Source organism: Triturus cristatus, chromosome 2_1 (assembly GCF_964204655.1).
Source record: "Triturus cristatus chromosome 2_1, aTriCri1.1, whole genome shotgun sequence".
NCBI classification, from domain to species: domain Eukaryota; kingdom Metazoa; phylum Chordata; class Amphibia; order Caudata; family Salamandridae; genus Triturus; species Triturus cristatus.
The window spans coordinates 261,511,253-261,524,739 of record NC_140581.1 but is presented as its reverse complement, the minus strand read 5'-3'; positions in this window follow the sequence as shown (position 1 = coordinate 261,524,739).

The following is a 13,487-nucleotide window of genomic DNA, read 5'->3' as shown; positions in this document are numbered from 1 at the left end:
AAGATTATCTAAAAATTGAAAAATACTTTCAAGTGACTCCATCAATTAAGTCTAAAACCAGCTTGCAAGAAGATTTTAAATTTGCAGATTAACCAAATGTACACATTTACATTTCTTTCAGGCACCCTGGCAAGAAGGCCTGTTTCTTATCTAGCCGTCTGTCCCTCCCTCTGCTTCACAGCACATGAGACTCTGTCCCTCCTCCTCCTCCTCTAACCATCTCAAACATTAGGCTTAACAGTAACAGGAGGGTTGTCTTTTAACATCTGGGTGCCGATTACGATCCTGTAAAAACCGGGTATGAACCGTCGGACGGAGCATATTCCCCGTCCGACGCGTACCCGGTCGTAACAAGATACAAACATGGAAGTACGATTCGCACGGAAATACTATTTCCGTACGAATTGTACAAAACACCGACCGACGAAAATATACATACAAATGTGATCCGGGAAAGCGCCGACGTGACGTCGGGACGCACGCAGCCTGCCATTCACGAACCAGGAAGTACGATTCGCACCGACGTCATCCCGCACGGAGAATATTTTCCGGCAGCCAAAAACTGCCGGGAAATCAGGACGACGCGAACAAGGAGTACCTGCACGCGACGGACAGACATGGACCCGAACCTACGTGTCATCCCGGCCCTCATAGCAGTCGACCTCCTCTACAGGTTACGACGCAGACGCCGCAGAAGGTCAGAACAACAAAGAGAGGGGGGAAAGGGGGGGGGCAGGAGCAGGGGCAGGCCACAAAACCCCCACCAAAGTCACACAGCACACATGCCCTGGACATACCTGACCCCCAGGCCCTGGTCACTATGAGGGGGTGGGGGCGTGTCCAGCAAAGCCAGTGTCCGCCACAACGGAAGTGGTTGACGACGCGAACCGGTAACACAACAATACAGGTACGTCCCGTACCCACGCCTTAAGAACGTGGGTACGAGTCGTACCACGCCCACACCTACGTCACCCCAACAATGGCGGGACGGCTGTACCCACGTGGCAAAGGCCTGGGTACGGCCCGCACAAGCATTCCACAGCGTGGGTACGGATATGTACGGACCGTACCCCCACCCCCGTATGCATGGAGCGTACCCCCCACCCCAACAGTGTATGTACGACCCGTACCCTCACCCGCGTATGTATGGAGCGTACCCCCACCCCAACCGTGTATGTACGACCCGTACCCTCACCCGCGTACGTATGGAGCGTACCCCCCATGCCAACAGTGTACCTACGGACAGTACCCCCACCCCGTATGCATGGAGCGTACCCCCACCCCAACAGTGTATGTACGACCCGTACCCTCACCCGCGTATGTATGGAGCGTACCCCCTGTGCCACCAGTGTACGTATGGACCGTACCCCCACCCCGTATGCATGGAGTGTACCCCCACCCCAACCGTGTATGTACGACCCGTACCCTCACCCACGTAAGTATGGAGCGTACCCCCCATGCCAACAGTGTACGTACGGACCGTACCCCCACCCCGTATGCATGGAGCGTACCCCCACCCCAACCATGTATGTACGACCCGTACCCTCACCCGCGTACGTATGGAGCGTACCCCCACCCCAACAGTGTATGTACGACCCGTACCCTCACCCGCGTATGTATGGAGCGTACCCCCACCCCAACCGTGTATGTACGACCCGTACCCTCACCCGCGTACGTATGGAGCATACCCCCATGCCAACAGTGTATGTACGGACCGTACCCCCACCCCGTATGCATGGAGCATACCCCCACCCCAACCGTGTATGTACGACCCGTACCCTCACCCGCATATGTACGGAGCGTACCCCCACCCCAACCGTGTATGTACGGACCGTACCCCCACCCGCGTATGCATGGAGCGAACCCACACCCGTGTATGTTCTAAGCGTACATATCCTGAAATAGGAGGGTTGGGTGCAGAGTCCTCCCAGCAGTGCCCAGTCATAAGAGGGGTGTGTGCAGAGTCCTCCCAGCAGTGCCCAGACACAGGAGGGGTGGGTGCCTAACACTCCCAGCAGTGCCCAGACACAGGAGGGGTGTGTGCAGAGTCCTCCCAGCAGTGCCCAGACACAGGAGGGGTGTGTGCAGAGTCCTCCCAGCAGTGCCCAGACACAGGAGGGGTGGGTGCCTAACACTCCCAGCAGTGCCCAGACACAGGAGGGGTGTGTGCAGAGTCCTCCCAGCAGTGCCCAGACACAGGAGGGGTGGGTGCAGAGTCCTCCCAGCAGTGCCCAGACACAGGAGGGGTGTGTGCAGAGTGCTCCCAGCAGTGCCCAGACACAGGAGGGGTGGGTGAATAAAAAAAACCCAGCAGTGCCCAGACACAGGAGGGGTGTGTGCAGAGTCCTCCCAGCAGTGCCCAGACACAGGAGGGGTGGGTGCAGAGTCCTCCCAGCAGTGCCCAGACACAGGAGGGGTGTGTGCAGAGTCCTCCCAGCAGTGCCCAGACACAGGAGGGGTGGGTGCCTAACACTCCCAGCAGTGCCCAGACACAGGAGGGGTGTGTGCAGAGGCCTCCCAGCAGTGCCCAGTCATAAGAGGGGTGTGTGCAGAGTCCTCCCAGCAGTGCCCAGACACAGGAGGGGTGTGTGCAGAGTCCTCCCAGCAGTGCCCAGACACAGGAGGGGTGGGTGCCTAACACTCACAGCAGTGCCCCTGCAAAGAAAAGGGTGGAGCACCCACAGATCCAATGCCAACAAATGTCAGTCAGGTGCACAAAGATCCTGCAGTACATGTACCACATGTGTGCGAGGCTGGGAGTATACACATGCATAGCGCCGAAAAGAAAACATGTCCACATGAAGTCATAACAACAGTCTACATACACAAGTACAGTGACCACCAAGGACGCCACGAATGATGCAGGTGGAGACATCGCTCAGCATGCATGGCCCAAGTCTAACGAGTGCGTCACACACCCAGCCAATGTAGACAAAGCTCAGCACCACATATTGGAAAGACCCTGCAGGGAAGATGTCAGGTTACACAGAGGAAGGAACACACCTTGGGACGATGTCACCATGCAATAACTGCTTACATGAACAAAGTTATGTAGCCAACAGCTTGTGATGGCACACAGATACCAGGATCCACCCTATGACCAGCACAAGACTACAAGTCCCACACACCCAACACATTATCACCACCCAAAATAATGGAGCAGGTCCACCAACAGCAATACCAGACAGACAGTAGTGTACTAAGGAAAAAGAAATTGCTTTATTCAGCATCCAAAAATCTGTTTGTCTCTTGAAAGTTCAAAATGTACAATGCCCATAGGGCAATCCAAAGTTCAAATCCAGGTGGGGGACACAGTGGGACGCGTGTCCCCTAGCTTGCCTGCACAGTCAGACTCCTTCGTCTTCCAGAGGGGGGGCATCATGTGGGGGGGAAGGACCAGGCACCGCAGGGACATGAGGGCGAAGGGTAGGCGTCGTGGGTGCAGGGATGGAGGACTCCACCACAGGGGGTGGGGCAGGGCCAAAGGCGGAGGCCAGGATGGCGCTGCACACCTTAGCAAGGTCCTCCAGCGACTCCCCTGCACCCGAAGGAACCACAGGCCCCGAGGAGGGGGGGGTCAGAGGGATGGGTCGCAGCGCCACTGGGGGAGGGTGTGGATGGGGGGGGACTCAACCACCCTGACCGGGGACTCCCTTGACCGCTTGCGGGGTGGTGTCACTGTGGGGCTCAGGGACAGAGCGCCCATGAAGGAGTCTTTGCTGGATATGTGGCCAGGAGAGCTGAGGGGAGGGGATTTGGAGGGAGTGGATTTGGTGGAATGCGGACTCCCACTCTGGCTGCGTGTCTTACGTTTGCCCCCGACCCAGTGGGTGTGCCTACTTCACCCTGTGTGTGCGTGCCAGGAGGTGTGCGTTTGACCTTCCCTGCTGGTGTGGTGCCTGTGTCTGTTGTGGTGGGTGCATGCTGACGTCTAGGTGTACGTGGGACAGGCATGGGAGTGGGAAGTGTGGATGGGTCAGGGGTAGGGGGTTGGATGAAGCGCTGCAGGAGACCCACTGCTGCAGTCAGTGTCGAGTCAATGGACCTCAGCAAGTTGCGTTGGTCAGCCTGCGATGAGAAAATGCCCTCCAAGTATGCCTCCATGTTGTTCAGCACTTGGCTGTGGCCATGGAGGACATTAAGCATCGCAGCCTGACCAACCTGCAACTGCCGCTGGATGTCCACAGACTCGGCATTGGCGGCAGCAGTGGAGACAGGGGCAGGGGGTGCGGTGCCTGGCAGGAAGGAGACATGTGGTGACTGGGCACGCTGGGAAGGGACACGAGCAAGTGGGAGGCGGCTGATGGCAATGGAGGGGGCGGGGAGAGATGTTGTGCCGCTGTCAGCTGCTGGTGCAGCCTCCGCCCACTCGGAGAGCTCATCCTCGGACCCGTCAGCTTCATATTCTGTGGTGGCACTGGACAGGTCCTCGGCCTCACTCTCCTCCGCCTCAGTTCCACTCGATGTGCCAGCCAAGATGTCACCGCTGGCACTGGTGCTCGGTCCCTCCGCTCCCTCTGTGCTGATGTCTCCCTCCGTGTCCCCCGACGATGCTGTGGGCAAGGTGAAGAGACAGCAATTAATCATACACCTGTATACATATGTCACATGAGTCCAATCTACATAGGTTACAGTGCATAGCCTGAAAAGAAAGATGAGTAACATCTACAAAACAAGGTACATATGTAGAGCATGCAACACACAGTTGGTTGACCCACCATGCCACTGAAAAACTATGGAGAGCATGACACAATAGCAAATGACATGAAATGGATTTTGACAGAGGAGCCAGGCTCTGGGGACAATCCAGCACTGCCTCTGCAACACACAGCGTTGCCGAAAATAGGGATGAGCAGGGACCATATCCATGAACTTGAGGCACATGCTGCATAGGTAATACTGAAAACATGCCCACCATGACTGGCTCACTGCACCTTGAGTGTATGTCCAGACAAACATCACACACTGGCCAGACCTAGCAAGGAGATATCAGGTTTTGACATGTAGGCTTTGCCCGCACCAACCACCCCCTACATGAGGCAATTTGTTGAGACACAGGAAGCACTTACATCTCTTAGTCTGGGTGAAATACACATGGGCTGGATAAATGCAAGATTGGACACAAAATACCCAAGGTGCGCCTGTCCAAATAATCATGTACAAATGGTCATCATCAGATGATTGTAACAAGACACACAGGCACTGGCCACCGTGAGTATGAACAAGGAAAATCAGGTCAGGCTGTACAGTGGACACTTGTACTACATTTTACGTCAATATACATGGTGCCAGGTAAGCCTGGGCGGCAAATTCCGTTCCGTTCGCGGAATTTGCGGAATTTGGGTAATTTCGCGTTCCGCAGAGAACGCAAAATTGCCCAAAAATCTGCGTTACGCGATTTCGCGAAATTGTTTGCTTCTTCGCGTTCTCAATATGCGTGTTCGCGAGATATTTCACCCCGAGCACGCAAACAGCGATCGCGAACAGGAAAAAAGTATCGCGAACAAGCAATTCCGCGTGTTCGCGGAATTTCTGCGTGTTCGCGGAGATTTTTTACCGTTTCGCGGAGATTTGCGTAACGCGATTACGCAAATTCCGCCCACCCCTAGTGCCAGGGGACAATGGCACAGAGCACAACCTATGCTGTAGACACTGAGAGTATCCACATTTTGTGATGACACACATGACACCTAGGAAAATATGCCCCAGGGGACAGTAGTGGCCACACAACTCCATGGTCCTGAATGGGAATGACTGCAACACACGCCACCATCCCTGCACCATGCGTATCGCACACTCATGCACATCATGTCACAGGCCACAACATAGGACATGCGTGCTGTAAGGCATGACACTTGAGAGACTAACTCCCATGTCTGGACTCAGCATCAGTGCCAACTGACATGGAACCCACAAGTTCTGAACTGGACAGGGCACAGGCAAGGTCCCAAAACCTGTTACACACCACCCCCACACATGATGCTACAGGCATTGTTCACGTGGATAAACTGCCAGCCTAGATAACCTTGTGAAGGAGTGACTACACACAGACCAGGGAACACATTGCAAGGAGGGGAAGGGAGGCAAGAGAGCACCGCTATACTGTGGGTAACCGGATCTGCACAGCACCTTTAAACCCTGGCAGTGTATCCATGCAACTGTGCACTTACAAATGCTGGTGACACACAACAAACACACATGTACCTAACCCCTTCCTGCTGCTGCTTCTCCTGTAAGCGCCTGTCCAAGTCTGGAAAGACCACCGCCAGCACACGCTTGTGGATGTGGGTCAGACGGCGGCGCCCGCGGTTCTTATGGGTCTCAGGTGAGTCTCCCAGCAGGACCCGTGCGATCCTCCGCGTCCAGCACCGGATATCCTGCCAGCGTTTTCTCACCTGGGCCAGGCGCCGCTTGCGACTTCCCGTCCTCCTCACGGCACTGACGGCATTCATCCAGATCTGCTTCTTGGCAGAGGCGCCTACCTGTGATTATGAACAAGTGACACTACATCAATACACCTGGCACATGTCACAGAGACACATATTAGAACAAATTTGCTGTTTACAACAAGGCATAGTATGCATCTAACGCATTGCACCTTTGTCATAGGGACATGATCCTCTGGGGAAGGCCAAAAGCAGTACGTGCCATTGAAAGTACACAGGTGGAATGAGGGCAACGACACAATCAATGATCCAGGCTCACACTGTGCATCACAAGCTACACCAGGATTATGTGCAGCACCTCTAAGCAGTCACATGCCACAGGCCACTGACGCTACCTCAGCAGAGTACACAGACACACACAGGCACTGGACATTCACCTGCCATAGCCAAATGCAGCGACAAACCTCACTCTGCACATGTGCCACTAGACGGGGGGGCTCACAGGTGTGGGGCTGGCTCTGCACGTAAGACACACAGCACTGCTCCCTGCTCACATCAGATGGGCAGGGTATATCCATCCCTCATGCAGCCTGGGTGCTACACTCCACATATGCACCCACCCACATGACAGGGTACTTACACACACACCGATGTCCAGGGTACGAACACATCATGTGGACACTCTCAGCACAGGTACACAGAACTAACACACATCTGTGGGTACAGTCACCTGTCACACTGGGCTGACCACATAATCAAAGGAGGACTGTAGAGGCTACATTCCCAGGAGGATAAGACAGGCAGAATGTGGCATGCACCATGCAGTGATTGTCACAGTAAACACAATGCAAGTGAGGACGGCAGACATGCACCACAGCATGCTCTGACTGGGAGACATCAGGCATTCCCCCCCCTGGAACCCCCCCTACAGTACATTGCATGTGTGTCACACCTGGACACAATGACAGAAGTCACAGTCACAAAAAAGGGACACAGTCTGTGCTAGTAGACTCTGCACTCACCTGATACCCTGGTCGCCCATACTGCAGGGGGTACTGTGGGAGGATCACATCCAGCAATGCCAGGTTCTCCTCCAGGGTGAAAGGCTGTGCCCTCTCCACAGACCTTGACATGATTCCAGGGAATCAGGAGCAGCAGCTGGGTCGTAGAATCCAAAGATGTGCAGGCAAGTGCTCCCTCATGGGACCTGGCTGCCTTATATCTGCCTTGCTGGCCTGTTTCATGCACAGGAGTACACAGTGATTGGTCACTCACATTTGCATCCTATGTTTCCTCCAATCCCTTCAAACCTAGCACAGTCAGGTTTTTATTGTTTTTTTTCTTGAGCATGATGTCAACTCCAGAACCACATTGCAACAAAGTAGATTCATTCAAACTGACTTCTGCTGTGCACCTGCAGAAAAAAATTCATACTTTAAACTTGGTCTCCATGACAACCAGCATGCATGTAGGCCTTTATACTTGTCCCTCATGTGTCCCCTATGTAATTTGGAGTTTCACACACAGGTACGGTGCATTCCGGGGCCCTAGGGCACCCCAAATGCATAGCAACGGCCCGTACAGGCGTGTGTACGGTCCGTATCACTATGGGTATGCATACGCGAGCACACCCATAGTGATAGTGAGCGTACAGGCGTGTGTACGGTCCGTATCACTATGGGTGTGCTCACGTATGCGTACCCATAGTGATAGTGAGCGTACAGACGTGTGTACGGTCCGTATCACTATGGGTGTGCTCGCGTATGCGTACCCATAGTGATAGTGAGCGTACAGGCGTGTGTACGGTCCGTATCACTATGGGTACGCATACGCGAGCACACCCATAGTGATAGTGAGCGTACAGGCATGTGCACGGTCCGTATCACTATGGGTACGCATACGGCAGCACTCCCATAGTGATAGTGAGCGTACACAGGCCCTCTGAGCGAATGTACGGTGCCTTTCACACATCACAGTGGTGATAGGCAGCACACAGGAAGGAATAGAGCTGACATACTTGTCCATGGATGGACATCAAGGCATTGTCTGGGCAGTACTACATGTGTGGGGCACAGGTGTGAAAGGCTGTGATGTGGCACATTACTCCTGAGTCGAGAAGGCAATAGATGTATGATGAGATGTGTACAGATGGTATGTGTGACAGTGCAATATGTGCCAGGCATGCCCTTAACTCCTTTGACATGTGTGCATGTCGTACTGCACACTTGGGATGAGCGTCACTGGCATGGCACAGTCAACAACACACGCAAGTGACCCCTGATGCCGCTACACGGGTTACCACACCAGACATGTGACTACCCACGGTGCACGATGTGTCTATGTCATGTATGTGGGGTGTGTTCCCATTAGCTTGATGTTGGTGTTCCCTCAAAAGCATCAGCTGTTGCAGCAACCAACATGTGTCTGTGTGTAGATGGACATGGCACACTGTTACGCACACCAGGCCACATGTGGTATCGGATGTGAGGTGCGTATGTATGCATGGGACACGGAGTAGCGTAACAAGGACATGTCTGCATCCTCTCAATGTATGTGTGGTGAGTCATTACATGTACACCTTATTGGCAAGGTGTGTGGGCTGTCCTAGTGTAATGTCATGTGACCTGTGGCTCTAGTGTTCCGCTACCTGTCTCTGAAATCGACATCATACTTCTGCTGATGTGTTGATGTATGTCACTCCTGTGTTTCGTCTGGCTGTTCACTTACACTGGGACACAGCTAATCCCATGCCATGGCATGTGGAGGTTCACAATCTCCGTGTGTAGCTGGGTCTTGGTAGGAGTGTCACCTGGCAGCCATACGTGTCCAGGGCATGTGGCACATACCTGACTCTGTATGTAGCATATGTGTATTGACAGATTAACAATTGCTCAGTACAAATAAATTGTTGTTGTAGTGCACTCACTCTTCCTTGTCACTTCCAAATTACTGCAGAGCACCGCCTCTTCCCCGACCAATTCCGGACTTGGCTGACATGCGGGAGAATGACTGTATACGCTGCTACCGCTTCCCCCAACTGTTGATTGAGGAGTTGACGGCAAGGCTGGCACCACACCTGCAACCGCTGCACAGGTATCCTACGGCACTGACACCCAAGCTGAAGGTAATGGCAGCCCTACATTTTCTTGCCACGGGTACCTTTCAATAAACCATAGCTCATGTTGGTGGCATGTCCCAGAGCATGTTCAGCCGTGTGCTGCATGATTTCTTAGAGGCCATGTTGCTTCACCTGGATGAGTTCATCCATTTCCCAACTCCTGAACTGTTGAATGGGGTCAAGCGTGGATTCTATGCCCTGGGAGGGATGCCCCATGTCATTGGGTCCATAGATGGGACACATGTGGCTTTGGTACCACCACAGGCACAGGAGGTAGCGTACAGGAATCGCAAACACTACCACTCCATCAATGCCCTTGTGGTGTGTCTGTCCAACATGGTGATTTCACATGTCTGTGCTCGTTTTCCAGGATCAGCACACAATGCCTACATCATGAGGCGTAGCAGGGTGCCTGAAATGATGACGCAGCTGCGCAACAAACGAGCATGTGTTGTTGGTGGGTACACTCTGTCTGTCCTGTATTTTGCGTAGACTTCCAGCACGACCGCTTCTCCTGTCCTACTTATGTCCATGTGGTTTCCATGTAGGGGACGCTGGCTATCCCAACATGCCATGGCTGATCACACCTCTCCGCAACCCCAGCACGCCGGCCCAGCTCCGCTACAACACCGCCCATGGCCGGACAAGGCGAGTGATAGAGAGGACATTTGGCCTCCTGAAGAGCCGATTCAGATGCCTCCACAAGACCGGCGGCGCCCTCCCATATGCCCCGGCGAAGGTCTGCAAAATCTTCATGGTCTGCTGCATGCTGCACAACATGGCAGTTGAGAAAGCTGTGCCACTCATCCTGGATCAAGATGATCAGGACCATCCACCCGTGGAGGACAAAGGGCTTGGCAATGGGGCTAGTGATGTGGAGGATGTGGTTCCACAAGAGGACATTCGGAGTCGGCTCATACGCGACTTCTTTGCTTAGTGGTGAGTACCAGTGTCTGAGTGTGCACGCATTGGTCCCCGTGTGGCATGTGTTGCGATGTGTGTGTCCATCTGCATGTATGCCACGTGAGTCAGAGGTGTGTGTGGATGTGTCACTGGAGTGATGGTGCCAGTGATGAGTGTATTTCCCCAGTCATAATTGTGACCTAGCATGTTGTCATCCTTACATGTGTCGAGTACATGCACATGCAAGTGGCTGTGCTTTTTGTGGCTGACTTCTTGTGTGTCTCTCATCCCCAGGTACTTGCGCATGCCGTCTGCTGGTTGCATTGTTGTGGCACTGCTATTCCTCATGGACACGTCATCGTGTGCTGACTCAGCGTTACACGCACGGACAAGTTTGGAAGTCTCCTTAGGGTAAGGGATGCATCAGGGGTGTATTGGGTGTGGCAGTTGTTTACGATGTGTGCACACTGCCCCTGTCGATGTTTGGTTCCTCTGCAGACATGTCGCATCACCATGGGACACATGACATGTAGCTGGGTACACCTGAATAGATGGTCAGACTTGTTGACAGTCATCTGTGATGGGATAGTGGATTGTGATGATGGCATCAATGTGTGTAACACTGCCCTCGGACACATACGGTTTGCATTGGCTTGACATGGTGTGGGACTTCCACATCAGAGGATCAATGGTGTATGGCAGCCTCTCCGTGAGCAGCAGGGGGTGTTTAGCTGTTAGCCGACACTTGTGTGCCAGTTCCATGGCTATCACGCATTTGTGCTGCAGAAGGGGGGTTCCAGTGTTGGACCCACATGTTACTCCACATGACCTGTGTATGTGTACTCCGAGTTGCCTCTGCATTCCCGAATACATGAATAATAAAGGTGTCCCTATGCCTCCAAGGTGCCTATTCTCAGTCAATGCTGGTGTGTTGTCACGGTGCATACGGCATGTCTGGTATGGTTTTCCGTGATAGTGGCTATGTGTCTATGTGTCGAGTAGCAAGATGCAAGCTGTTTGTGTGGGATTAGACTGTGTATTGTGCATGATGTCCATGACTGTGTTGGTATTGTGACATGTGCCATCCCCATGCATCCAACGTTGGCCAGGCCACCATTCTCTGCATCCACCTGACTCAAGCTTGCAGGACATGGTTCTGCCACCTGTCCACACATACCTGGGTGCCCCCCAGGACACTCCACATGATCCCTGACCTCTGCACATGGCTGTCGCTGTACTCAATATGTCTGTCGGCACGGTTGTGCGGCCACCCCCTCAGCTGGTTGGGCCCATCACGGGTGTGTATGGTGCTCCATGTCTGTGTTGCCTAATACATTGTGACCCATGTGTGTCCTGTGCCAGACTCAGGCCCAAGGGTGTGTATGATTGAAGTCATGTGAGAACTCAGGCATGGTTAGACTTTACAAGACACATGTAAGGTAATAATGCAAAATCTCTTTATCGTGTAACTTTTTATTTTTGTTGGGGTACGTGGGGGGGGGTATGACATGAGGGGCTTTCCGGGTGTGTGGAATCCAAAGTTCACTAGGGGAGTTGGTGTCCTTGCCATTGGAAATCCTCAGAGTCCATGCCACAGTCTTTGTCAACATTGGTCAGACAGTGACCAGCAAGTCCATGTGGCAGAGAATGTCTTTTGCTGATGTGCTGCTGTTGGTCCAGTGGGCCAGGTGCCAGGCCAGGTGTCCTGGGAGATGGTGCTGTTGCGCCGACCCTCACGGTCTTTTCCGTGGATGACCCGCCCTCCTGCGGGAACCCTCAGAAGCAGGCCGTGACGATGTTTGGGATGCTCCGTCGGATGTCTCCTCCTCCTCCTGATCCCTCCCTGTGGGTGGTGATGTTCTACGCCTGGTGGCACAGGGAGGGTTGCCCATGTTGTCGGATATCCAACGGAGTGTACGGTGAATTCCCGTGAACACCGTCACGAGCTCAGCCTGTCTGTCCTCCATCCGCCCTTGGTGTCGCAGTAGACAGGCATGTTGCTCCGCATGTTGCTGGGCCTGCTGGGTCTTGATCTCCTCGAGGATGGACACAACCTGGGCCATGCCCGTGGTGTCCTGCCGGTATGTGTCCAGGATGTTTCTGACATGGGAATATACCGGTTCCGCAGCCAACTGGTCAGGCTCGCGCCTCCGCCGTCCTCCACTCCCACCACCCCTGCCTACTTGCACCTGGCCTGCCCTTGTGGGCACATTGGGTCTCCGGGAACCCTGAGGGGTGGCATTAGCGTTGTCGCCTGCCTCCTCCTGGGTGCCCGGTACACCGTGTCCCTCCTGGTCAGCCTGGCTGCATTGTGGTGGTGGGGCAGGGATCCTGGGTGTCTCCTGGGATGTGGCAGGAGTGGGGGTGGTGGTTGGCCCAGTTGTACCTGACGCAGGTGCTGCAGGTGGTTGGACACCAGAGGGGCCAGGTTGGTCGGGGTCGTCCACAGAGTGGTGAGAGTCGTCGCTGCCGGTGGGTCCGTCATCCCGCCGAGCCGGGTCCTGTGAGTCTTCCCCCCCAGTGTTGGGGGGTGATCCATGACGTTGACCTGTGTGTGAGAGAGACAATGTTAATTTTGTTCCATGCAACATCCATGTTTCATTCGTTTCTAAGTTGGCACATTTCCTCTGGGAATTTGGATATGTCTTGCATTCCACTCACAGTGCACTTGTGCATGGGTATGTCCCTTGGCCACAGCTTTTGAGACTTTGCCTATGTGTGGCACAGTCTTACTTGCTGCGTCAATTGTGACTGCAGCAGGTGTAGCGAGCCATGCATTGGCGCCTTCCGTGTTGCACTGTACGTGGGCACATGGAGTTGTTCCACACACTTATATAATGCAGGTAGCTGGCGTTGTGCTCGTGCACAGGTTGAGACATGGCCCAGTGTTTTGCCATGGAGAAGAGAGGGGGATTCAGGCACTGCCCACCCTTGTCTACATGCACGCAGTCCACCTGCTGACGAGCAGACATTCCCACACCCCCCAAGGCTGAATTGGTCTCCCTGTGTGTCCCTTTCTCACTCCCTCTCTGTCCCCCTCTGCCTCCCTCCCTCCCTCCCTGTGTCAGCCTCCTCCCTCT